A 26,784-nucleotide genomic window follows, 5' to 3' on the forward strand; every position below is an offset into this window, starting at 1 on the left:
GGTGATATTGGTGCTTAAATTAAATTGATGTTGTTTTTCTTCCCCTAAGGAGTCTGTCTTTTACCCGTGACCATAATTGATGAATCATCCCTCCCTGTCCTTGTCTCAGTCCTCAAGCCTTTTGTTATATTTTCTCTTCCCTATCCCATTGGGGAGGGATAGAGTGAGAAAATGGCTGCATGGTGCTCAGTTGCCCTCTGGGCTTAAACCACAATGCCTCAGATGAATATGGAAGCATTGTCCATACAGGCAGTGATGGAATTAGGAAAAGCCAAATTTCAGCTGTAACTGAAGCTAGAAAGGGTCTGTGAAAGAAAAGGACTTCTGTAAGTACATCATCAGGAAAAGGAAATCCAGGCATACTGTGGGTCTTCTGCTGAATGGATGGGACAACTTAATAATGAGGGTCACTAAAAAAGTTGAGATGTTTTCTTTGCCTCAGTTTTTGCTGGCAAAGGCTTCTCTCAGGCCTCACAGTTTCCTGTGCTTATCTGGGAAGTTTAGAGAAGAGAAGTAGTAGCATTAATAGAAGAAGAATATCAGATGATGGATTCTTAAGAAAACTGGACATTCACAAGTCCATGGGGATAGATGGGATATATTCAAGCATGCTGAGGAAGCTGACGGACATCACTGTGGTAATTGAAGAGAGGCCCTGATGCCTGAAAAAATGTTCATCATATTCATCTTCAAAATGGGCACTAGGAGGATTTAGAGGACCACAGGCTGGTCAGTATAATATATTTATGGACCGAATCCTTCTGGAAGCCATTCCAGGCACATGAAGTGCAAGAAGATGGCTTGGAACAGCCAGCATGCATTTATCAAAGGAAAAATCATGCTTGACCAGTCTGAATGGTCATGAAATGGCCAGACAAGAAGATAATTATTGTTGTTTACCTTGACTTTAACAAGACATTCGACATCTTGTTATTGCATTTTGATAGCCGAGATGAGGCAATATGGACTTGCACCCAAAATGAGTGAAAAACTAATGGTCCTCAAAGTGGAGCCGTCAACTGTTCCAAGTCTAATTGGCAGCCAGTTGTGAGTGGTGTTTCCCAGAGTCAACTGTGGGCCTGGTACTGTCTAGAGTCTTCACTGGGGACCTCTGCCACAGAAGACTAGGCATCTTAGTGAATTCTCCAAAGATTCTAAACTAGAAAGATCAGAGAGCAAGCTAAAGGTTAGGGTCCAGGAGTCAAAAGGATCTTGAAAGACTGTAGAAATAGGCTGACAGAAACCTCATGAAGGTCAGTAAAAGAAAATGCAAATTCCTGCATTTGTGACAGAATTACATGTTGCAACTGAACAATCTGGGGTTAATTAGATAGAAAGAGACTTTGCAGTAAAAGATGGGAATCTGGGTGTCTGATGGTCAACAACCTGAAAAATGTCCATTGGACAACAACCAGTAATGTGTTCTTGTAGTGCTGGTTAGTGCAGCAGACAAGTTGAAAGAATTGCTTATTCTTCTCTTCTCAACCCTTCTGAGACCATATCTGGAATATTGTGTCCAATTTTGGGCTCAACAAACTAAGAGAGAGTGACAAAATAGAGTCCACATGAGGGTACTAAGGTGCGCAGGGGGCTGGAACACATGGAATATGTCTTGAAGATGAAGAAGCATGAAGCAGACAACTTACAGAGAAGGGGAGGAGAGAGAAAAGGATTTGACTTGCTCTCTTCAACAACATAAAGGATGGCTATAGAGCAGTGAAAGTGCAAGAGTTCTTTGAAGGTGCACAGAAAAAAAGGTAACAGTCAGAAGCTACTGCAAGGGAGATTCTGACTGAATATAATGGATATAATTGTCACGGTGACTGTGACTAAGCACTGTAACAGGTTGCCCACAGAGTCTGTGGTACCTTCCCTCTTTCAACACTCATCTGGACAAGACCCAGAGAAACCTGACCTAACTTTGATTTTGAAGTTTCTTTGTTCAGGTCACCTCCAGAGGTGATGAAAGTTTTGTCCTCCAGACTACCTAAAGTTGAACAGTTTTACTGTGTAGTAATTTTAAGATGCAATGCTCACTAAATACTAATCAGGAGGTGGTATGCACTGTCCACTAGCAAGAATCACTGAACTTTCCACTGTGTGAGGAACAGTGATGAACAGTCTCTGGCATGTGCACTGTGTGCAAACTGGGAAGTTTAAACAGCAAGAAATGGATAAAAACAGGAGAGGTGCTCACTAGACCATGTCCTCAGTCTGCTTTGCGCTTCACTCTTTTGCCATTTGCACCAGTACAAAACAAGGTGGAAAAGGCTCATAAATCATGATCGCAACATTTTACAGTTCCTTAGCAGAGTAAGTGGCTATCCATTAAAGCCCAAGAGATTATGATTCTCTACTGTATCAGTTTTTGTTGTCACAATGCTGTTTATTTCAACAAAGTTTCCTTTTTGTACCATTTGATGTAAAGGAGTGAAGAATCAAATACTTCTTCTGAGAGTTAGCCATTAGGCATACAGATATGTATATTCATCACAAGTCTCATAGAAAGAAGCTAATTTCAAAACTTTCCATAATAAAGACTTATCCCACTGGAAAACAACAGATATGCAAAGAAATGAATGCTTTTATTCTTTAAAAAAAAGGAGCTGAGACAAAGTTATGCTTTCCAAAGTCAGTGTGAATTCTCCTGTTTACTGGAGAGAAAAATGGGCTCTAAAGTAGTTTGCATAGTTTCCTAATATGAAAAGCAACAAAAAAAATCATTTTTTAAAGGGATTTATTTCATTTTACTGATCAGTTGCTTACTCCCTACTGGCCTTTCTCAGTCTTCATAAGGAGCTTCACATCTTTGGGTCAGAAAGATAAATTACTTAGATGGGAACTGTTCAAAAAAAAGAGCTACTTGACCTAGTGGCAAGCTACAGTCTTGCTGGTTTTCTTTAATGATTCTAGACTGTCATTCTGGTTGTGCGATGTGATAAATGTAATTTTGAAGGCAATATTAGTCTGTTACTCAGTGTTTCAAAACCTAGATGGTGAACCAGACAAATAATTATTTAACTAGACACTAAACTTATACTTTCTGACTTCTACCTAGAAAACCTAGCTAATTATATTAGTACTAGCTGCATGAATAAATCAGAATAAAAAGGGCATCCGACAAGCTCAAGTCTTTTCACACATCATGTTAGTCCAGTTTAAGATTTGTGCATTGAATCACACTTGCTGCTGGTGCCATACTGCACCACTGTGAACACCTGAGTTCCTAAGCCAAGTACTGTGCACCCTTTGCAAGCTCAGTGTTGCAGTATGAAGCGGACCCTTTGGGGCACTGCATTTTAGTAGCCATATCTCGTAAGGACATGGCATGAACTACACATGACTTCTACACTTAATTTTGTTTTATTAATAGACACAGTATGCAAGTGTCAAAATAGAGCCTGAGGATGTATCAACTTTAGGCATTGTGACTGATTAGGACTCGGATTTAGGAAAGAGCATACCACATAAACTGTAGGAATGCACACAGCAGTACCACTAGTCATAACCTTGCTGAACATGGTTATATGTCAGGTATTATCAAGCGTTTGTGATTTCTGGGTAATACAGATCACTTTAGAAATATATTTTATTTGCTGTAGAGGATATGCAGCTGTTCTTTCCAGCCTTTTATCTTAGTTCCCTTAGAAGCATCTCCAGGACCACCATAGATAATGGACCACAAGTAGAAAACTCTGATACACACTGCTGAAAACATTACTTCCTCTTACACAGATTCTAGTGTAGGGCAGCAATGAGAATAGAATGACTAATGAAATAATCTTTTTCATCTTCCTGGTGCAATTCTTTAGTAATCTACCATAATTAAAAGGCTGGCTGTGCATTTGCAGTAGTAAACACCTTCACAGATCTGGTGTTTTTCTGGTTGGTATTAAAAGGTATGAATTTCCTCTCAGCTGCACTTATGCAAGGAAAGAGTATTTCTGCTAAGACCAGCGATACAAGTGAAGCAAGATGCAAATTTACTGGCTTAGGACCTCATTGTTTTCTACTCTGTATCTTCTGTACTTTTTCAAAGAAGTTCAAAGACACTATGAAATGGTGCATTTGTCCTTGGTAATATTTTACACTGACTTAGACAATAATAAGTGATTACAGCAAAAAGCTTGGGTCTGAGCTACATAAAAAACACATTTGTTTGGGTTTTTTTGGCTGTGACAAGTGGCCTTGAAGAATATTTTTGAAACATAATTGCACTACCTGAAAAGTGTAAAGGTACTCCACTGGAACTGTAAGTGAGGTTTAACATACAAGGCCATGGAGAATCAAACTCTTCTATCTGAAGTTTGGACTTCATATCCCTGAGTAGAAAGCAACCGTTAATGTTTTAGTAGGTCTTAAAAGCTTCATTTTCTGTTGGGAAAACTTATTATAGCACTAAAAAATACTCAAATAGGCTTTTCACAGGGAAAATGAAGTTTTAATGCTTTAAAAATTGCCATGGGGACTTCCTGTTTTGAGAAGAATTTGTAGCACAGCTACCCACTGTTGCATTTAACAATTTTTTCTAAACATTTCTAAAACATTGAAAAAAAAAATTACCTTTCAGTTAAGTTTAGAGAGGCATTAATTATGTAAATCTAAGGTAATACAAATAGACTATAAGCTTCTGCAGTTGAACTCTTTTTTCAGTAGTATTAAAAATACATTGATCTTAGGGTGTAGGTACCAGGTTTGCTGGTATCCAGTAGTGCAGTGCAGAACAAGACACATTTTTAGGCTGTGGTTCACAGAATCACAGAATCATCAACGTTGGAAAGGACCTTGAAGGTCATCTAGTACAACCATTAACCTAACATTGACAGTTCTCAAATACACCATATCGCTATTTACGATGTCAAAGTGACTCTTAAACACCTCCAGGGATGGGGACTCCACCACTTCCCTGGGCAGCTCATTCCAACGCCTAACAACCCATTCCAGAAAGAAACACTTCCTAATATCCAGTATAAACCTTCTCTGCTGTGACGTGAGGTCATTCCTTCCTGTCCTATTGCTTATTACTTCATTAAAAAGACTCTTCCCCAGTTCTCTGCAACCTTCTTTCAGGTAGTTGTAGAGGGCGATGAGGTCTCCCCTCAGCCTCCTCTTCTCCAGACTAAACAACTCCAGTTCCCTTAGCTGCTCCTCATATGACATGTGCTCCAGACCCTTCACCAGCTTTGTTGCCGTTCTCTGGACACGCTCGAGTAATTCAATGTCCTTTTTGTAGTGAGGGGCCCAAAACTGAACACAGTAATTGAGATGCAGCCTCACCAGTGCCGAGTACAGGGGTAAGATCACTTCTCTGTCCCTGCTGGCCACGTAATTTCTGAAACAAGCCAGGATACTATTGGCCTTCTTGGACACCTGGGCACACTGCTGGCTCATGTCCAGCCAGCTATCAATCAACAGCCCCAGGTCCCTCTCTGACTGGCAGCTCTCCAGCCACTCCTCCCTAAGCCTGTAGCGCTGCTGGGGGTTGTTGTGGCTGAAGTGCAGCACCTGGCATTTGACCTTATTGAAACTCCTACAGTTGGCCTTAGCCCATCGCTCCAGCCTGTCCACATCTCTCTGCAGAGCCTCCCTACCCTCGGGCAGATCAACACTCCCACCCAACTTGGTGTCATCTGCAAACTTACTGAGGGTGCACTCAATCCCCTGGTCTAGATCATCAATAAAGATGTTAAACAGGAGTGGCCCCAAAACCGAGCCCTGGGGGACACCACTCGTGACGGGCTGCCAATCAGATTTAACTCCGTTCACCACAACTCTTTGGGCCCACCCATCCAGCCAGTTTTTTACCCAGAAAACTGTACGATCATCCAAGCCATGAGCAGCCAGTTTTTCCAGGAGAATGCTGTGGGAAACAGTGTCAAAGGCCTTCCTGAAGTCAAGGTAAACAACATCCACAGCCTTTCCCTCATCCAATAAGCAGGTCACCCTGTCGTAGAAGGAGATCAGGTTTGTCAAGCAGGACCTGCCTTTCAAAACTCATGCTGACTGGGCCTGATCATCTGGTTGTCCCACATGTGTTATATGATGATACTCAGGATGAGCTCCATCAGCTTCCCGGGCACCAATGTCAAGCTGACAGGACTGTAACTTCCTGGATCATCCCTCCAGCCCTTCTTATATATGGGCATCACGCTGGCCAGTTTCCAATCTGTCGGGACCTGCCCAGTCAGCCAGGACTGCTGGTAAATGATGGAAGGTGGTTTGGTGAGCACCCCAGCCAGCTCCTTCAGCACCCTCAGGTGTATCCTATCCGGTCGCATAGACTTGTGTATGTCTATGTGATGCAGCAGGTCACTGACTATCTGCTGGGTTGTTCTCCCAGTGTCTGTCTTCTGGCTGAGGAGGCTGGATTCCCTCAATATAACTAGTCTTGGTATCAAAGACTGAGGCAAAGAAGGCATTAAGCACCTCAGCCTTCTCCTCATCACTTGTTACCATGTTTCTTCCTGTGTCTAGCAGCGGGTGGAGGCTCTCCCTGGTCTTTCTTTTGCTACTGACATACTTATAGAAACATTTCTTGTTGTCCTTGATTGTTGAAGCCAGATTAATTTCCAGATGGGCTTTAGACCTCCTGATTTCTGCCATGCATAGCCTCACAGCATCTTTGTAATCATTGTGAGTCGCTAGCCCCTTCTTCCAAAGGCTGTAATCTTTTCCTTTCTACCTGAGTTGCAGCCAAAGCTCCCTGTTTAGCCAGGGTGGGCTTCTTTGTCACTGGCTTCTCTTACATCACCTGGGGGCTGCCTGCTCCTGAGCCATTAACACTTCCTTCTTAAAGCATTTCCAGCCTTCCTGGACCCCTATACCCTTCAGGACTATCTCCCAAGGCATTCTGTCAAGCAGGTTCCTAAACAAGACAAAGGGAGCTCTTTCTAAGTCCAGGTTGTCAGTTCTGCTTAGCCCTCTCCCGGCCTCTCTAAGAATAGAGAACTCTATTATTTCATGATCGCTGTGCCCTAGTCAGCCTCCAACCGCCATATCATCCACCATTCCTTCTCTGTTCACAAAGAGGAGATCCAGCAGGGCACCTTCTCTGGTCGGTTCACACACCAGCTGTGTAGGAAGTTATCTCCCACACACTCCAGGAATCTCTGGGACTGGTCCCTCTCTGCTGTGTTGTATTTCCAGCAGATGTCTGGGAAGTTAACGTCTCCCACAAGAACAAGGGCAAGCGATCGTGAGATTTCTCCTAAGTGCCTATAGAATATTTCATCCACCTCTGTGTCTTGATTGGATGGCCTATAGTAGACTCCTACTACAACATCTGCCCTGTTGGTCATCCCCCTGATTCTAACACAAAGACACTCCACCCTGTCTTTACTACACTTGTGCTCAAAGCCATCATAACAGTCCCTAACATACAGCACCACCCCACCACCTCTCCTTCCTTGTCCATCCCTCCTAAAGAGCTTGTAGCCATCAACTGGCGCACTCCAGTCATGGGAGACATCCCACTGTGCTTCTGTAATAGACACTACATCATAACTTTCCTGTTTCATCATGGCTTCAAGCTCCTCCTGTTTGTTACCCATGCTGTGTGCACTGGTATACATGCACTTCAGATGGGCTGATGTCCCCAGCACCTTTTTGCATTTAGAGGTCCTAAGTCCGGCCTGACCTTTCACAGGTTACTGATCTATCAACATTCCTTGCATCTTTGTTGTGCCACTTTTCTCCATCCCTTGCCTCCACTGGGATAGCAGGGTGAGGGTCGTCGCTGGCACATCAGTGCACAAACTGTGGTAATTTACCCTGGGTCATATGTGTTGGAGTTCCAGTTTTGTCCCCTTCCCCCTTCAAATCTAGTTTAAAGCTCTCTCAATGAGCCCAGGTAACTCCTGCCCCAAGATCCTTTTCCCCCTCTGGAACAGGTGCATCCCATCTGATGCCAAAAGTTCTGGCATCCTGTATACTAACCCATGTTGAATAATCCAAAGCACTGCTGGTAACATCTGTGTTGGAGCTACAGGTTCATGTGTTGGCTTCTCCTGTAATCTTCTTCATCCATCCCTGCAACTGAAGGGATGGAGAAGAACACAATTTGTGTCCCTGACCCCCTAACCAGTTTCCCCAAGGCCCTGAAATCTCTTTTCATTGAGTTAGGACTTCTCCTGGTAATATCGGAGTTATTTTACATATCTGGTTTAAGATGAGAGGAAATGCATCTCTAAGGTTGGACCAGGTGATCTTTCAAGATTCCTTCCAGTTTGGGCTGCTCTATGATTCTACTGATTGATTTGAAAGTTTCTAGTCCTCTGCATTGATTGTAAAGGCTTCATGAGGTGATCCCTATGTATATGCATGTATCTTGTCATATTAATCTTCCCATTTCAGAGACTGACATAACAATAATTGAAGTTTAAACAGTTTACTGCACAATCATTAAAATACATGGAAGTCAATTAAATTTTTGCCTGAATAAAGTGTGTGTGCTTTTCTTTCCATTCTATAGTATTGCAAGTTTTCTAGAGCCCAAACCATATTGTGTTTTATTTCTTTTGTATCCAGCAGCAAACAACTCTTCATCCCAGCAAATTTTTAAGTGATATGCTGATATATCCTCTTTCTTATAACCTCAAAATTGTTACAGAGAAATGTATACGTTAAAGGATTTATGATGCATCAACATCTGTAGGTAAATTTTATGCATTGCTGGCTTTAAATATCTAGACATCTATCAACATGAGAAGACGTTGTAAATTGCCTGAGACTACTAGACAGAATGACAAAAAGATCACATTTCTAATAGTGGATCCCAAGTATCTAATAAGGAGTGAAACCTTGCTGAGTCTAGATAAAATTTAAATCATCCTTAGTTCCTGTATATTAGATTAGTATTTTCTTTTGTTTTTCACATTTTATTTCTTCTAACTTAATTTGTTGATTGCTATACTATTTTCTCTTTCTTTTGTTACAAAGCAGTCTTGACAAACAATCATTTCATCTTTGGAGAGCTCCAATCCTAAAGGTCATAGATGCACTCTGCCAGTAACTTAATTTTTACTTGGTAGCGTTTTACACCCTCTTTCTGGAAATGGAAGTTACCAATGTGATGCAGAAGAGAGGAGAATCAGGTCTCTTAAGAAACAGATTAGAACTCTTTTTATCTTGGTAAGTAAGCAGCAGTATCAGTGCTTACTAGTAGAAGGAGAGGAAACCTACTAAATACAAGCTGGATACAGGGGTAAAAATAAAACAGAAAAAGCTATTCCACAAGCTGAGCTCAGCTCTCGGATGGAGCTTGTCTTGGTAAAGGAGCTGATGGAAATTGAAGGTAGCTTTATGACACATTTGCACCTGGATTCTTGTCTGTTCTTTAATGCATGTCAGAAGCAGATGGATTGGGAATGTACACAGAACTGCCATGATTTCTTCTCCCTCTCTTTTGTCCTCAGGAGAAAAACAGACAGAGAAAGTAAAACAAGGGAGAAGACAAGCTTGGGAAGAGTTTACTTTCACCTCTACTGATGAAAAACTCTGAATTAAAATTTTCATGCTAAGTTTGCATTCAAACCCCACTTTTCACCATTCGTATTTTACTAGGTTTTCATACTGAAGGAACAAACGATTCCGAATGGGGCTCAAATACTAAAAATGACAAAGAAAAAAAAAAAACCACAAACCATTCCTCAACATAAATATGGACACAGTTGTCCCAGAGTTACAGGCAAAGATCATGGAACACATCCTGCGTGAGCTGCAAACATTAGCGCAAGCTGAAACTGCCTGTCAACAAAAGAACACAGGTATCCTGCCTAAATCTCTTTTATGGTAATGGCAAAAAGAATTCTTTCAATATTGAAAAAGTCTATAGGATTTTTTTTAAATTTAAAAATAATTTGAATGGGGCACAGAAACCTTCGTAGTTTACAATTCAATTTTAATTCATAATACTGTATTTTTATTATTGAAAAGTGGAATTGGGATACTTGTTCTGTGACTTCATAAGAATGTCAGTTGTCATTTCAGTAATTTTGCTAGTTAGTTCCTCTGTCTTTTACATCCTCTTGTCTCTCTGGATAGTAAATATAAATCTAGATGAGTAGTGGATGCTTAAATTCTGTATGTGTGTCTGTAGGCCCATATATACACAATAGATCCAAAGATCATAAAACTTTTTACAAGTATTACAAATTAAAATTGTAGCAAAACAATTGAAATAGAGGACAGAATAGGACTGCATAAGGCATAGATTGAAATATTGTTGCCATTGTAAGCCAGAACTTGAAGACGAAAGGCTACCATGCATTTCAATTTGTCTGAGAAAACACAGAAAACTTGTGGATTTATTTTTCTTTGGTTTTAGTTTACTGTTCAATCCTCTGGCAGTGTGCCTCATCTTGACTTTGTGATCATACCAGTGAGAAGGTCATTTTGTCAGAAGAAAGTCTAGTTTGAGTTTTTGAATGTACTTAGACTTGAGACAGGCACCAAGTGGGTCTGCTTTTCCATTGTAGCTACAGTTCAGGGGATAATCAAGATAAAGGAACCTAGGGAACTGTATTGCTGAAACGATAACTCCTGTAGGCTATAAGCTTTACATTCCTGGAATTAAGGATTTGTATTCCAACTGAGTCCCACTTCAGGCATTTTACTCGGATAAAACCAAGTTTTTTCTCTGTATTGTTTGAAGCAAAACTAATGATCCAAAGTTTCGGCCACATTGTCTCTTTTAAAACCTTTTTACATAACTTTACTAAACTTTCAAGAGTTCAAGCTGACATTTTATGGTGAGCTTCAGGATAATTTGGAAACCATTACCAAAAATACTTTAGATTCTTCCAAGAAATAAATTGGAATATACTTTGTCTGTAAAACTTTTTACTAAATTGTATGATAATGCAAAAAAACCCAAACCAAAACAAACTATAACCTGTGAAGAAACCAGTTACTTGAGAAACTATAATGACGTCTTGTTTTCGAAAGGGGATTTGGTATTTGGAAGGTGATTTTTAGTGTGCTCTTTTGTTTTCCAGGAAGAGGTGTTTACATTTTTGTTAAGTATGCATCTTTGCTTCCCACATGCTGAACGAAGTATCATTAGACACTTTTCCAAATATGTCTATGTTCTGTACATGTACTCCATCATACAAATGATGACTAAAATTTCTTAACAAGGGCATCACCACCAGAATAGTTTTCTCACCATATGAGGAATATGACAGCCTGATCATATTAGCTGAAGTTAGCTGCCTTAAAATCTAATGGTGGTGTTCTTACCATTGTTCTCTGCTTGTTCTGGGGCGGGGGGGGGGGGGGAAGAAAAAAGAGAACAAAAGGAAGGCGTGCCTTGTTTTTACCTGAAAGAGTGGAAATAAATATGGTTTTCTGTGAATGTTTCATCCTCAAACCCTACATTTTTCTTCACCTTGACAGGTCTTGCTTCCAAAATGCTGAGGCTCTTTTTACTACTCTAAATCAATGACTTGGTTTTCTAATGGGCCATACTTGCTTTTTCATATTTCTTAAGTCTTTGTAGTCCAAAAGATTGAAGATCTCTGCTTTTAACACTTAACTGTTTTCCAGCAGTTCTCTCTCACAAGGGATTCCTTGGATAAAGGGAGAGCAATGTTTTGTTTGTCAAATCTTGCTAAATATCTAGCGGGGGAAGCAAAAATGTCACTCGCTCTATTTTACCAATAGTACAGAAGCACTTCTTGCAAATCTGATGGTTAAAACCAGCTTTGACTAATTATACTAAGAAAATCTAGACAAAGACAAAATCACTGGTAGTTTGAACGGATGTAATTTAATTTACTTCAGAAATGCTTTACCTCTCTGCAACAGTGCTAATTAAATGTTACTTAAATCAGGGCCTAGAGTTCTCATCAAGCAGTTGATAACAGTGGAATTAAGGAAATAATCCCAGTTCTCTTTAATAATGGATTTTTGATTACTGATAGAAACTACAACATTCCATCTGACTGCCAACAAGGGGTGCATCCATTACACATCTGGGTTCCCAGTATTCTGGGATCAATGAAGGAGAAAAGCACAGCTGCAAAGCTAACTCTCTGTCTCATGTCTGAGTTCCACAGGAGAAATCTCCCCATGTGAAAGTTGATTCAGCTTTTGAGTGGAGAGACTAGAAATTCAGAAAGAGAACAAAGGTAAATGTTCACATCTGACTAGGTCAGGCTGGGTCCCTTCATAATCAATGCAGGGCATTCTAGGTCACAGTTTACCTCAGGCTGAAGTTTGTGTCTACTATAGGCCTTAAACATCAGTGATTTCCCTGATGAATATTCTGATATCTGATAGTAATTTCTGTGGGTCATAGCTCAGGTGTCGCAGAAAATTCAGCAAAAGGGTAGGGCAATGAAGTAGTAGCTGACATGCAGGTCTTCATATGGAAGGTGTGTGGTGGGGTCAAGGTATTACAGTAAGATTTAGCTTAGTGTTCTTTTCTGTGACAGATGTTTTTCTATTACATTATTACATATAGGTAAAAAATATCTTTTTAGTCTAAAATCATCCCCAACTTTGAAAGTAAAGAAAATCCTATTAATCTAGATAAAGAATTAAACAGCAGAGCATTTTTATAAATCCATGTCGCGGATGAAAGTATTGACACGGTAATATTTAGTAAGAAATCTAGGTTTATTAATAACTAACAGCAATTTATTATTATAAAATAATTCAGAGATACTAAGAGAAAGAAAAGCGACTTATTCAGATTCTAAAATGACAAGATTCACACTAACTTACTTAACGGTACCTATATATACATATATACACATGCATGCACATAACAAAATGGACAAACATACAGAAACAAAGGTGTTTGGATTCAGTAGAATGGACACAGAACAGACATACACACACAGAAACAAGGGTACGTACACACACACACACACACACACACACACAGAGTAAAGAGAAGCTAGCTCAAAGAAAATTTCCCTCTTGAGTTTAGAGCAAATACTCACAATGCCCTGGCATTCCTCAACGGGCGATAATTGAGACTCAAGCGGGGGACTTCGCCCTGGCCTTACGTCTGGAGCAGACGACACCTTAAGGGTTTGGTACCTGAGAGGCATCCCAGCTCAGGGGAGATGCTGGTCACAGGCCCACTGCGATCCAGGAGAGCTCAAAGGGTCTCCCTGGTGGTCGCCATTTATAGGGTCCAAGATAATTGACTTTTGTCAAATGCCTTCTGGTGCCTTCCAGCAGTTACAAAAGAATTTGATTAATGTGCGACTCTGTTATTGTTCCCATTTGACCACATCCCAGGCACAGGTGTGCCAGGCCCTTAGGAGTTGATGGGCCATTTTAACCATTTCCGAGCAATTGGGAGGGGCAGGAGCCAGGCTCGTTAACATTGTCAGTCCTTATCTCCACAGACTGGTGTATAGCTCGGGGGATGTGGGTGGAATCGCACCTAGCACCAAGCAGCCCAACAAAGAGGGGCAGGGGGGGGTAAGGATTGCACCACCACAATCCATATTTACAATATGTTCAAGATGGTCAGTTATCTTCATGCTATTTGATAAAACCTCACTGACTGATAAGTATAAACTCAATACTTGATATAAATTGCTAGAACAATTAATAAAGCAGGTAATTCATAAGCACCTGGAGGAAAATAACTTGTAAATAGTAGGCAACATGGGCTCATCAAAAACAAATCATGCTGAACTAACCTAATTTCTTTCACTGATAGGATAACAAGCTTAGTGGATAAAGGAAATGCTGTGGACATACTACATCTTGATTTTAATAAAGAATTTGATACAGTTCCACATGACATTCTCATAAAGAAACTAGAGAAATGTTGATTAAATGCAATCACTGCTAAATAAATACAATGCTGGAAAGAAAAAAAACACACAGTAACAACAAATAAAAAAAACAACCAACAGAGCAATTATTAATGGTTCAGTGTCAGGTTAGGAAGAAGTATGAAGTGTGGTCTACAGAGGTCTGTTCTGGGTTATGAAGCCAACTCTGCTTAATATTTTCACTGTGTGCTTGGAAAAAAAGTAGAAATCATGCTAATCAAAAAAACAGAAAATAATAAGTTACACTTTCTTGGATGCCTACAAATAGTGCCAAAAAGCTTTTAAAACAAAACAGAAGAGACAACACAAATCCCTGCAAAAGCTTTGCCCACTCTTTGAAGTGTCAGCAATATCATAAGAAGGAAAGCACATTTTCCCTGGGCTGGATCAGTCAGGATGGCTTACTTCCCCACGCAAGAATCTTCCATACAAAGTTTGGGTTGGATCAGAAACTCAAAAGGTTGTTTGTGAAGCAATGATAGTCACACTGAAGTAGATCCTGGGATGTAACCAGATTGGGATCAACGCCCATAATCATTACTGGCCTTCTGAGAGTCTTCTGGGGCAGAATGCACAGAGATGCAGAGATGCACTTGTTTTTCTGACCTGCTGAGGTTATAGTATATAATTAATATTGCTAGGAATGGGGTGGGTTCCAAAAAATCTGAAATGGTCTTTTTTAATCTTTAGTTATGTCAATTTTAGACTGGTTTGTATAAGTAAGAAAAATCACAGAAAAAAGTAAAAATTATATATTTTGTCAACATTACCAGCACAAAGGAAAGCCTGGCCCATGATTAACTAAATGTAAATGAATTGTCTGATAACATTACAAACCCATGAATGTTGCAAAGTAGTACTGTATATACAATAAGCAAGTAATTAGATAATTAACTGCTTGATACTGATCAAGCTTTAGACAGAGTATTGCATTCAGTTTTGGGTTCCACTTTTAAAAAAAGAAAGAAAAAATGGAAAATGTCAGAGGGGAAACCAACTATAATCTAGAAATATATTAAGAAATATTAGGATAACAGGAACATTTATTAATTGAAAAAGATAACATAAAAACTAATGGGTTAAATTAACAAGGAAAGATTAGAATAAATGTTAGACAAGATAGAATATACAAAGGTTCAATTATATAAATTTATCAGTTGCTTCAACTATATAACTTTACAAATCATTTACAAACAAGTCAGTTCTTGTACAGCTTATCAATTATATAAATTTAATTTACTTATATACAACCATTTTTTTTTTTCTTCAATTATATACATGCAACTTTACCAATGCCACTATCTCCATGGTCTGGAAAGTTGTCATAAGAAAAGACTTCACCTATTGATGTGAGATGCACAAAACAAGTAACACTGAGTTTGTGGAAGGCCAGCTGCAGTATGGTTTTATCAGTTCCATACACATTCAGAGGGCTATGCACATACACAGGCATTTTAAACACCAGACAGTAATTATCCCCTGAGGAGTAATAGTGCTTTCAGAGGTTTCTTTCCTGAATAAATACTGATAGGAGGTAGTATGATTTGCCACCTAAGCAGCAGATGTCTGAATAGACATGCTGGGTTAAGAAAGTAATATCACCATCCGTCTCTTAGAGGATGGAGAATTAGAGCCCCATTGATTGAGTTCATCATTTCTGAATTAACAAGTGATCTGTGGGCATTTCTGCTACAGTGCAAATGTTGGCATATGTAGGCCAGATAACACTCACTCATCTTCAGCTACCTGAGACATCTGAGTTAGGTGTTTAAACCTTGTATTCTCTTCTTATAGACAATGTAGATCTTTGCAAACATTTTGTGAGGAAGACAAAGCAACAAGTCAAAAATTTTCCTTTTTTTGCAAAGTGGTTGAGGAAGGGGCAGATATTCTAACTTTCACAGAGTCCTTTTAACTATATTTTTTTAGACCCAATGTTGGTGGATAAGGAGGAAAGAGAGAGCAAAAAATGTGAATGTGTGTGCTTGGGTGCAGCTGATTAAGTGACAATGTTATTCTGAGCAAGAAAAAAAGTATAGGAGAAGATCAAGCGCTCTTAAAAAGAGAAGAAACCAAAAAAGGAATAGAAGGTAGTGAGGAAAAAATAAAGGGATAAAGGAAATAGTATATAAGAAATAAGGAAAAAGGGACTGGAAAGAATGGAAAAATAACAAAAATTGAAATTCTGCAAAGCACAAATTTATTCAGGTAGATAATAACCACATGGGTACATATAGTTCTAGAATAAATTAGTCATAAATGCTGTTAAATTACCAATGGCTGTTTAATCACAGCTGTTTCTGCTATTTCCTTTTCACTGATCTTGTCTAGAATGGCTGGGATAGTCTTTATGTGAACCATAGAGTTCTTTTGTCAGGTGGATGAGAAAAAGTCTTTATATTTACCACAGACTGTCCTGGGGGCTTGCAGAAGATAAATATTTACACCAAAAAGTTCCAAAATCTATTTTTGAAGTAAATCTATAAGCTGCATTAGATTCCTTCTGATGTTCCTCTCCATCAAATTTTATTAAAGCACTGGTCATTTGAGGAGATGCAGTACCACAACAGGCAGATATTTTAAGAAGAAAAGTCTCTGTTGGATACAAATCCTAAAATTCTAACCAGGTATTAGCCAGAACTGCTAATACTGAAGAATTAGTCCAGAGTTAGTTCATACAAAGAAAAAAAAAAAAAAAAAAAAGAGAGAGAAAGAAAAAAGACTTTTAGCTTTGGAGAAAAACAGAATATTTCTGGTTTAAGATTGTTTTATAATGTATTCTTAGCTATAAGGCTGCTAGCAGGGCATCTTTTAATATAATTTTGTGTGAGATATTGTTTTACTATTTAGCACATGCATTTCAGTAAGTCTACATTTACAGTTTACTTTCCCAGTTTTATTTGTTTTAGTCTTTAATTTTATTTTAAGTTATTTAGCTCTACAGCAGTATGTCTTCAGTATCATGTTTTAACAGCTATATAAAAGAGTACAGGAAGATTCCTCTCTATTCTTAATCATACAGTTTTAGTAAGAGGAAGATGACAGTATAATTTAATGATAACTCCCATAGAAACACTCACAGTCTTAAAAGCGAAGTGTCTTTGTTAGAGTCAGTAAATGAAGAGATGGGCAGAAGTCAGATGTGAGTGAAACAGTTCTGGGATTTTCTGCCAGTTGTTCTGTAGGTTCCAATATTGTCTCTTTAATGTAAATCACGGCAGAAGTAGTTATATTCGTTTAAGTGAAAATCTTATTTTTTCTTAATCCAGCTAATATAAGGATGGTTGCTTTTTCTGTGTGTATGTGGTTTTATTTCATTAAAGACTTATCTCTCATGCATCCTCACTATTGGTTACAGGTATAGAACAAAACTCTGAAATGTAAAAAAGGAAAATGCCCACTGAAGAAAAGCGTATGGAGACACATGCTGATCCCATAAACACTCTAATGTTCATTGAGCCAAAGAAAATACATGTAAGTATGTGTTAGCTGCTGTTATATCCTTGCTACTATGTCCACTATCACTGGATGTTGTATAACAAAAGCATTTTTTCCAAAGAAAAATCGCTTTGACAGTGCTTGGCTCCCAATCTGAGATTTTTGGTTTTTTCAACTTAAAACCAAAACTGGTTTATATAATTTCCTTTTGTGCTACCCTAACTTCATCCAATACCACATAATAACTGAATTCACATCTCTTTTAACCCAAATTTCCTGGCCACTATGAGAAACCAGATTTGCATACATTTTCAAATTATATCTGAATATGTATTTTTATATACTTTCCACAACTTACATATTGTACCAAAAAAATAAAAAAAAAAAAAAAAGAAAAAAAGAGATTGCAGAAAAGAAGATCATTTGAAATGAAATTGAACCATGAACTTTACATATAGCCTTCCTAGATCTCTCCCAGCGAATCCCATAAGACACAAGAAAGGTTGGAAATTAAATTAATTTTCTGGGTATTCCTTGAATATCCAGATTGGAAATCTAGGTGTTAGTGTACTACCTAGAAAGTATGTTTCAGTATGTATGTCTGAAGACTGGGCACTAATGCCTTGTCACCCTGTGAACTTAGCACGTGAGAAATAAAGCTCTTAAGCTATTTCTAATGGTGGAAACACAACAGGAGAAAGTCGGTTTCTCAGGTAACAAGGCACAAAATCATTTAAGGATTTCTAGGTCAGAATTAACACCTACATGTTATCTGAAACTCTTTTAGGTGCTTCTGCATGTCAGTGAAGCAGCTATCCAAGTGTCTGGGAGAAACTAATTGTTAATGAGCAGCTGAAGTTTCCCATTGGAACAACCCTATTCTTAGCCACATAGCAAAGATAGTCTTTATACTGAAAATATATATGAAAAGGAAAAACTGACATTTTGCAAATAACAAAGAACACTTTTAAACATGCTGCAAGAACACCTGGAAACACTGGGTTCAAGTTGTGGTCATTTGTGACAAATTGTATGATGGCCTCTGGTAGATCTATGTGGAAAAATTTGGGAAGTTGAAATTACCTTTTGAACATTTACCCTATATTGAATTCAATTAGCTTATTTCTTTACAGTAAAATAGGGTGATCTTGGCAGGGGTTGATTTTTTGGAGGGCTTATATATGGAGAAGATATAGGTAAGAAATTGCGAAGAACCCCAATTAAATGAAGTCGTATTTAGTCAGGACAACTTAAAATGACCAATCGGGTCCTAGTCAAATGTATGTTTTTCTCTCAAGTTTAGAATTAAGAGGTATATAAAAGAACCTCATGGACGTGAAGATACTATGTGAGATACTGCAATATCAGGTTACAAATTAGACAGGACTGATAGGTCAGACTGTACTGACGAGTGGGTGTTACTATACCTTAACTTATAGAGATATAGAGATATATCTACTCTGTACAACCTCCTCGCTCCCAAGTTCATTGAAGAGTTTATGCGCTCTTCATGTGCAGTGTCAACTACCAGGTGTTTTTTTCAAGTGAAACAAATTGTAGTATCTGGATTTAGATTAAATCCAAGGGCATGAGAGTACATGTGTTCCAGCAATACCCTGATGCATCCAGCCACACTGTGTTGCCTTCTAACCCCCACTCGGATGTACTGCAGTGTAGCCATCACTCTCTTTCTCTCTCTCGGGTACTTTGAACTGTAAAATCGTGCATGAAAATAAAAATTGCATTTTAAGACCAGAACACAGGGATTAGAAGAGGCCTTGGCCAAGTTGTAAACCTTGTAAACATATGCATCTTTCTCCAAAGAGGACTAACTTTAAGCAGTGTGGTCACAGTCCTCTGCATATTCTGACTTGAGGCCCAAGGTTGTTCAGTGGTATAGGTGCAGATAAAGTCAAACAAGGGAAAAAAATTAACTGTATCAACAAGAAACATTCCCTCTGATTTGAATATTTCATATATAAATAGAAAGAATATTGTAGGAAGGTTGTGTTATTAATCACCTGAATTGGATAGGTATATTGATTGGGACATGCTAAGGGAGTTGAGAGAGATTACAATGGCAGAAAACTCAGTAATAATGGAGAACTCAATTATTCCCATGCAGACTGATAAAAAGAAATTTTGGGACATGTTCTAAAAACTAATTTTAGATGCTATAATGATTACTTCTTGGAGCAGCTATTTTTTATATAATTCTGAGCAGAGCATAAGAACTTACTGAAATTTTTAATACTGAATACCCATTCTGAAGTCCTGACTATAGTACATTTAAATTCTTCTTCCCTATAGGAATGAAAAAAAAAAAAAAAAACCACATACACACACATACATGTATGTAAAAAAGGGGACCACTACAAAAAGAGTGATACTAGAAAAAAATACAAGAAATTAAAAGGAAACTCTTAAAGGGTAAAATTATTAAATGTGTAATGGAAATTTTGTAAAGTTCATGGCAATAAACAAAATTATGGTATTGATAAACAGCAGGAAAAAAAAAAAAAAAAACAACTCTTCAAATTAAAAGCTTACTCTCAGAAAGTGGAATTTATAGCCATGTAGGGAAATCTGAATATCATGACCTCTGAAAACTTTAATGTAGAATCAAGTTAAGACCAAAAAAAGGTTTAGAGGACAAGATTGTGAAAGGCATGAAAACTAATAATAAGGTTTTTTACCAACCCATCAGAAGCAGAATGTCTGCCAGAGAGTCTGCAGAGCTGATAGATGATGGAGGTGTAATAAGAGAACTCAAAGGAGATAAGACCATGGTAGAAAAATGAAATGAGTTCTTCACATTGATACTCACCACTGAAGAGTTTAGGAACGTTCCCACAGTGGACGTTTTCTTTGCAAAAGATGAACTGGAGGAACTATCTTAAATTAAAGTGTCAATAGAAGTGATTTTAGACCAAATAGATAAATGAAGAGTAAAAAATTGCCAAGACAAGATGGTATACACCCAGGGGTTCTTAAATAACTCAAATATGACGTTGTCATTTGATCATAGATCTTACACTATTGCTTAAGTCAGCTTCTGTATGAGGAGAATAGAGGTTAGCAAACTTTATGCCATTTTTTTTAGAAAGGATCTTTATAGAAACTTGGAAGGGGAAATGCAGGGGAGATGCAGAAAATTAAGAGGTTGTATGTCTGATTCTTTACAGGTGGATTGGTAGAATAGGAGGCATAGACACATAGATAACTGCAATAAAATGAGGAGGCATAAAAAATTTTGTAGTGAAAATTCTGGCTTTTAAAAGTTCTTAGAATAAATGAACATATGATCAAAGGTGATCTGTATGTTTGATATGCTGTTCCTGGATTTTCAAAAAATTTGGAGAAGGTCCTTTATAAAAGGTCCTTAAATAAACTAAACAGTCATAGATTATAAAAAGGAATGTCTACCTGTGGATTTATAAATACCTGAAGGATAGGAGAAAATAATTATCTAAAGGACAGGAAACAATACCATGATAAAATGATCAGTTTTAACAATTAAAGTCTCACTCTTTGTGAAAGATTGTGAAAACTCCTCACAAAACTAACTGGATGATAAAAAGGCAGAGGCAACACATAGAAAGTTATGCATATGAGAAAAAGACAAATGGAAATTCTCACTGTTTATAAACAGTGAAAGGCTCTAAACTAGGCATTGGTGACCCAGAAAAGATATTTGCAACTACTCTGGATGCACCTATGAAAATGTCAGTTCAGTGTTCACTGATAAACAAAACCAAACCAAGCAACAAAACACAAACCCCTAAGAATTACTGGGGAAGAAAAACAGAACAAGACACTCTTCTACATAGCAAAATAATTATCAGAGCCATTAGATGAAGTTGTAAGGTAATAGATTTTAAACAATTTAAAAAAAAATTAATAATTTAACATATGACTAAACTTTGGAACACATTGTCACAGGATAGTCTGGATGCCAAAAATTTAAGTGAGTTCAAAAACCAATTAGACAAATAGATGGAAATTTATCAAAGGATGTTAAACATTGAGATACAAGCTCTAGTTTAGGAATTTCCCTAAGTCACACAAAACTGGAGAAGTATCCTGAGGCGTACGCTGCCATGTGCTTACTTTCTTTTTATATAATTTTAAACATTTTATTATTACCTTAAGTAGTCAAAACTTGTCTTAGAGAAAGCATGATAAGACTGGGTTTGGACCTATGATCCAACCCAGAAGAGCCACTCTTCTTCAATCTTCTATTCCTGTGACACCAGAATGTTAAAAAAAAAATCATTCTTCCAATATATGGAGTCAGCTGTTCAGGCAGCATAAATCAGTATCATACTGAAGTCAGTGTGTTATCTTGGTTTAAACTATGTACAGACCTGTCCAAAGTGCTTATTTGAGGCATATCCTTTTCTACAGCAAAGCTTTTGATTTGGACTTCAGACAGTATGTAAAGGTATAAAAATACAGATATAAATCCTAACATAAGTCATAATGTTAATGTAAATGTAAATAATATAAACACAAATATAAGCATAAATATAAATACAAACATATATATAATCAGTTCTTGCATGTTTCACAGCATGACTTGAACAAGTATATGAAGAACCTAAGGAATTATTCAGTAATCATTATGAAACCACACACAACTCAGATAAACCATTCTTCTGTCCTGTAGGTATAGAATAACTGTGCATAAGCAGACTTACTGTTGATGCCTACAAATGCTACATAGTAATAAGGGAATTACTACTATTTCTTAGGCCAATGGTCTAGGAAAAAATCAAGTTTTAACTAGAATTAAAGCCAAAAAGATTTTAGAAATAATTACTGCCTTTAGTTTTCTTGCCTGATGAAATCTATATTAAAGTTTTAGTTGCTGTAAGCAACATAAGCAGAATTAAAAAGTAAATGCAAGCTTAACACAATGAATAATATCAACTAGGCAGAAATAAGTAAATCCAGTTGGATGAAGTTTATCATGCATTTGTATGAGATGAAGAATCTTTTTTTTTTTTAACTTTATGGAATTAAATATTTTGAGGAAAACCTGAGCTCTTTTGTGATCCAGCTCATTTCCAAGACATTCTTGTCTGACAAAAAAAAATTTAAAAAAATCTCAGACTACGGGGTTGTGCTTATATTGTGCTTTTGTTGTTTGTTTTTTGGTTATTGTTAATTGCTAAATGGCAGCTGGGCATGACGTAGATGGCATAGAATAAAGGGGTGGATTACGTCCTGGTTCAGCTAGGATAGGGTTAAGTTTCCCCAGCGGTGGGGAGGGAGCTCTAGCCGGGTTATTCAATACCATGCTGACGTCAGGTCCGGGCGCCCAAGCACGGGAAGAGCAGGGAAAGAGCAGGGACGGCTTTTGTGCAGTTCGGTCCCCTCACTGCTGTATCCATGAGGTACACCTCTTGTTCTGTTCATTATTGTTATTGTTATTGTTGTTTGGTTTGTTGTTGTTGCACTGTTGTATTAAAACTCTCCTTATCTCACCCCCGGGGTTTGTATTTCACTCCCTGCCCCGTCCGGTACAAGGGTGGGGGAGGGGCAGCAGCAGCGTGGTCTCGGGTCCCGGCAGGGCCTAAACCACCACAGACTACTAGAGAAGAATATCCGTAGAAGCATGGAACCAAGGTGGGCTATGGGAAATGGGTTTATTATAGGAAGTTAATATTTATTTTTAGCAGATTATTATTTGCTTCTGAGAGAATTTCATGAAAAGTAAAAGACTTCCAGTGAGTTCTTAAGTTACAATTCTTCATGCTGGTCTCCACAGACTGAAATTCCAAAGCAACTTTCATTCTCTGGAGATAAGACAACCTCAGAAAAGGAAAGGGAAGTTCTGGTATGGTTGGCTCAAAGTCAGTTTTCATGTGTTGGGAGAAGTGTTTTCATTCTTTCGGGAGATATACTCAAGGGAAATATTTCAACCCTTCAAGGGATATATGCAAGATAAGAGCCTTCCAGAAACCTGAACAGTACACAAATCTTTCTATGAATCATGTGTGCCCAATTCCCAAACATTGAAATGGTGAATAGCTTCTGAGTTCCTCGGATTTTCTTGATGCAGTACCTGCAGCTTCTGTTAATGGGCATGACAGCTTTTCCTGAATGGGAAAATCTGTATCTTTTCATATAAGGGATTTGCCTTTGTTACTTATGCATCAGTCATCTCCAAGTGATTTATACTTATTAGAATGTCATATTTTCATTTATACCAGTGAAACTGACTGCTTTGCACGGAATTTAAAAGACCACAGCACAGAAAATTCCAGGAAGAATCTTCCAAAGCACTTCACGGGGTATTAAAACATCTATCAGGTTCAAAAACCTTGGATTTAGACCAGTCCTGAATGCACCTAAAAATCCTACTGTGCAAAGCATACAACATGCAGTATTCCACTAGTGGATTTTTAGGACTAGCATGAAGAGAGCCTCAGAGGGTTTAGTAGATACAAAATTTACCAACATGGTGTCTTGTCAGAGCCAGACAAAAGAAACAGTTTCAGTCCCATGAATTTCCTATTAATTTCTGACCTTAGTTGGAGGTGGTAATGCTGACCTTTGAAGTTCTTTGTAATTTGAGTTCTGGATAGCTTAGACATCACTTCTGGTCATGAACACATCTGAAAGAGTTGAAATCAGCAAGTTAATTCCTGGAAGCCTACTTGTGCATCTAGGAAATGGTGTTAGAGCTTAGAGAACGACTATTGACCTGAGACTAAGGGCTACTGATACTGGAATTTCGTTCTCCATTTGTACACAAACCACTGATTTTAACTTAAAGCGCAGAGTAAGGCTATGTACCTGGCCTTAACTTTTTATACTATAAATGAGCAAAATATGTTCATACCTTTGGGGGATCTGAGTTTCATCTTGATAAAACTTCTTATTTGTAACTTTTTAAAGTAGCAATTGTGCCATTTTAATTCTAGGGCAAGCAGATACAGAAACTTAATGTGCCTAAATTTTAGGAAGAATAAAATAAGTTGTCTACCAGAAAAATACAGTTGCTGCAGAATAAGAACTTAAGATAAATATTTATTCTATTTGAGAAAAGAATTGACAAACTGAGCTTCTTAGAACTGATCTTTCATAAAGAAAATAATTTAAAGCTTCATCTATTTTAAACCACATCATACATTTAAAAACACTTAAATTGCATATTTCATGAAGACTTCACTCCCTCAACCACAAGAATACCTAGCTGCATGACATTTGTTTCATATGATCATGATTATTGTAATGTCTTAGGCTCTTCAAAAAAGATAGCACAGTGTTGTTTTGACAAAACAGCACATCAAATTAAGGATGTAGAAATCCCTGTTTTAGTTACATAAATTAAGAATGAATTGCTTATGGCACCAGTTATTGGGCAGCAGGTGTCAGAAAGCCATATAAATGTGCAAATGAAAATTGAGCTGTTCAGAGTTTCAGGAGTGGGTTTCAGAAGGTTATAAAGATATGGATAGGCATTAAATCCTAGATATCATCTTATGTCTCACAATTAAATTACATTTCTCAGAATTATCTACATTGAGCGCCTAGCAATAGGTGATTTCACATGATATAGCAGACCACTAATACACAAAATAGATGCGCAATACAACCCTTGGCCTGAAAATCTATAGAGATGAGGCATTTAGCATTGCACTAGGAACACACTGCATGAATCTAGCTGTAGCCAACAAGCTGAACTGCATGTGTGATGAATTAATTACTATAATTTCACTTTTAGATAAGATTCAGGGCAGAGTGGAGAGAAGGTTAGAGGCAGACAACCACAGGGCCCAGGAAAAGGTTGTGAGGAAAAAACGTCAAAGGCATAAATAGACCATCAGTAAAGAGGCACTAGAAAGTGTTCCTTTCAGTCCGATTGCATGAAAATCGGGCTGAACTGAGAACAGAGTATTTTTATTTACAGCACATATGTGTCATATCTCTCCCATTGGGATAAACCCATATCTTGAGTCTCTTTTAGTCTGCCTCTCCTGTTTATTTCTGTGCTCACGTCAGTGGTGATGCTTCACTGCTCATCCGAGTGCCTCCATCTGCCTATGAACAAGAAATCTTTCTTAAAACATTTGAAGTTCATTTCTTGTTCTTTCTAGCAGATATATCAATTTTTCTCTAGCCATAAATATATGGTAGATCTTAGAAATCACAAGCACCAATGGCACTCTTGCATCTCATTTTCTTTTTTTTTTTTTCTACTTTGTATGATAATAGGACTTTGATTTCACATTCAGTTTTAGCCAGCTTAGTAATTAAGGTTTTCTTATAATTTGTTTTCAACTACAAACATAAAGGAGCAGTAGTACCTTAAATCCATTCTAGAAACCAAAACCATTTCAGATTCTGGTTGGATAAAAGTAAGAGACATATGAGATAAATTAATTGTATCTCCCACTCTGTTGACAGCTTAAGAGTTTTCTCAGGTTAGTGTCCTGCCAATGCCAAATGCACTAAGGAAAACTTCATTGTATGGGTTTATTTATTTATTTATTATTTCATCTGTAGGGGAAAAAAATAAGAGCAGATGAGGATAAATCTGATCATCCTTAAGGCAGCTGATAATGTGCCTGAAGGACATCAAGAAAAACCTGAAGCATTAATAAACTAATGTGTACTGTATGCCCCACTTCATTTATTCAACTTATATGTTCTGCAAGCATTACGCATTTGTGCATTTGTTCACTTTGTACTCAAATATGATTAGCTAAAAGAAGTGTAAAATCCAGATATTCTTTCCTATCTCATAGGGTTATTTCTAGAGAAATGTAGGAGCAGGTAATTAATTATATGCATAATTTGCTCTTTCTTTACTAATAGGCTGCATGTGGAATGAAATTTATTTTTATTTTTTCAATTTCCTGATGAAAAATATAAGTAATCAAGACCATATGACCTCTCCTTACATGGTATAGACTTGGATTATTCTTTGTATTCTGAGGTGGAATGTAGGACAGGGAAGTAACAAGTCTTTTAATCTATTCTTTTATTGTACACTAAACTATTACTGAAGATAAAAGATTCTTGATTTGAATGCTTGAATGTATTTCTGTACTGTAAACATATGCATGCATGCACACAGATGTACACCTATAATTACTGCCCTCTCTTTAGTTAAAATTCTTTCTTCCTGGTTAAGAATTAACAGATGCTGCTGACCTACTGATTTTTTTGTTAGCTGATTGCAAACCCACTTATACATGCACACACATACACACATGCAGTCTGAAGATTTCATTATTTCATACGCCTTTTAAGAAAACAAGGCCTAAAATTTTCAAACTGACAATAAACCATTTAATTTTCATTAATTTTATGACATATCTGGTTTCTGCATTTGCAGCAGTTATAAAACATATGTTAACTTCCTAATAAAACCTGAGTAATGCTTTATCTGTCACCTTTTTTTTTTTTTCCTTATTTTTTGCAGTGGGAAACAGTGCACCAGTTATTACCTAGGGAACAGTTGTTGCTGTCTCCTGTACAGATCCATATCATTCTCAAATTTGCATTCTGATGGAGAAGCAACAAATGTTAC

The sequence above is a fragment of the Strix uralensis genome, chromosome 2, assembly GCF_047716275.1.
Source record: "Strix uralensis isolate ZFMK-TIS-50842 chromosome 2, bStrUra1, whole genome shotgun sequence".
Taxonomy (NCBI): Eukaryota; Metazoa; Chordata; class Aves; order Strigiformes; family Strigidae; genus Strix; species Strix uralensis.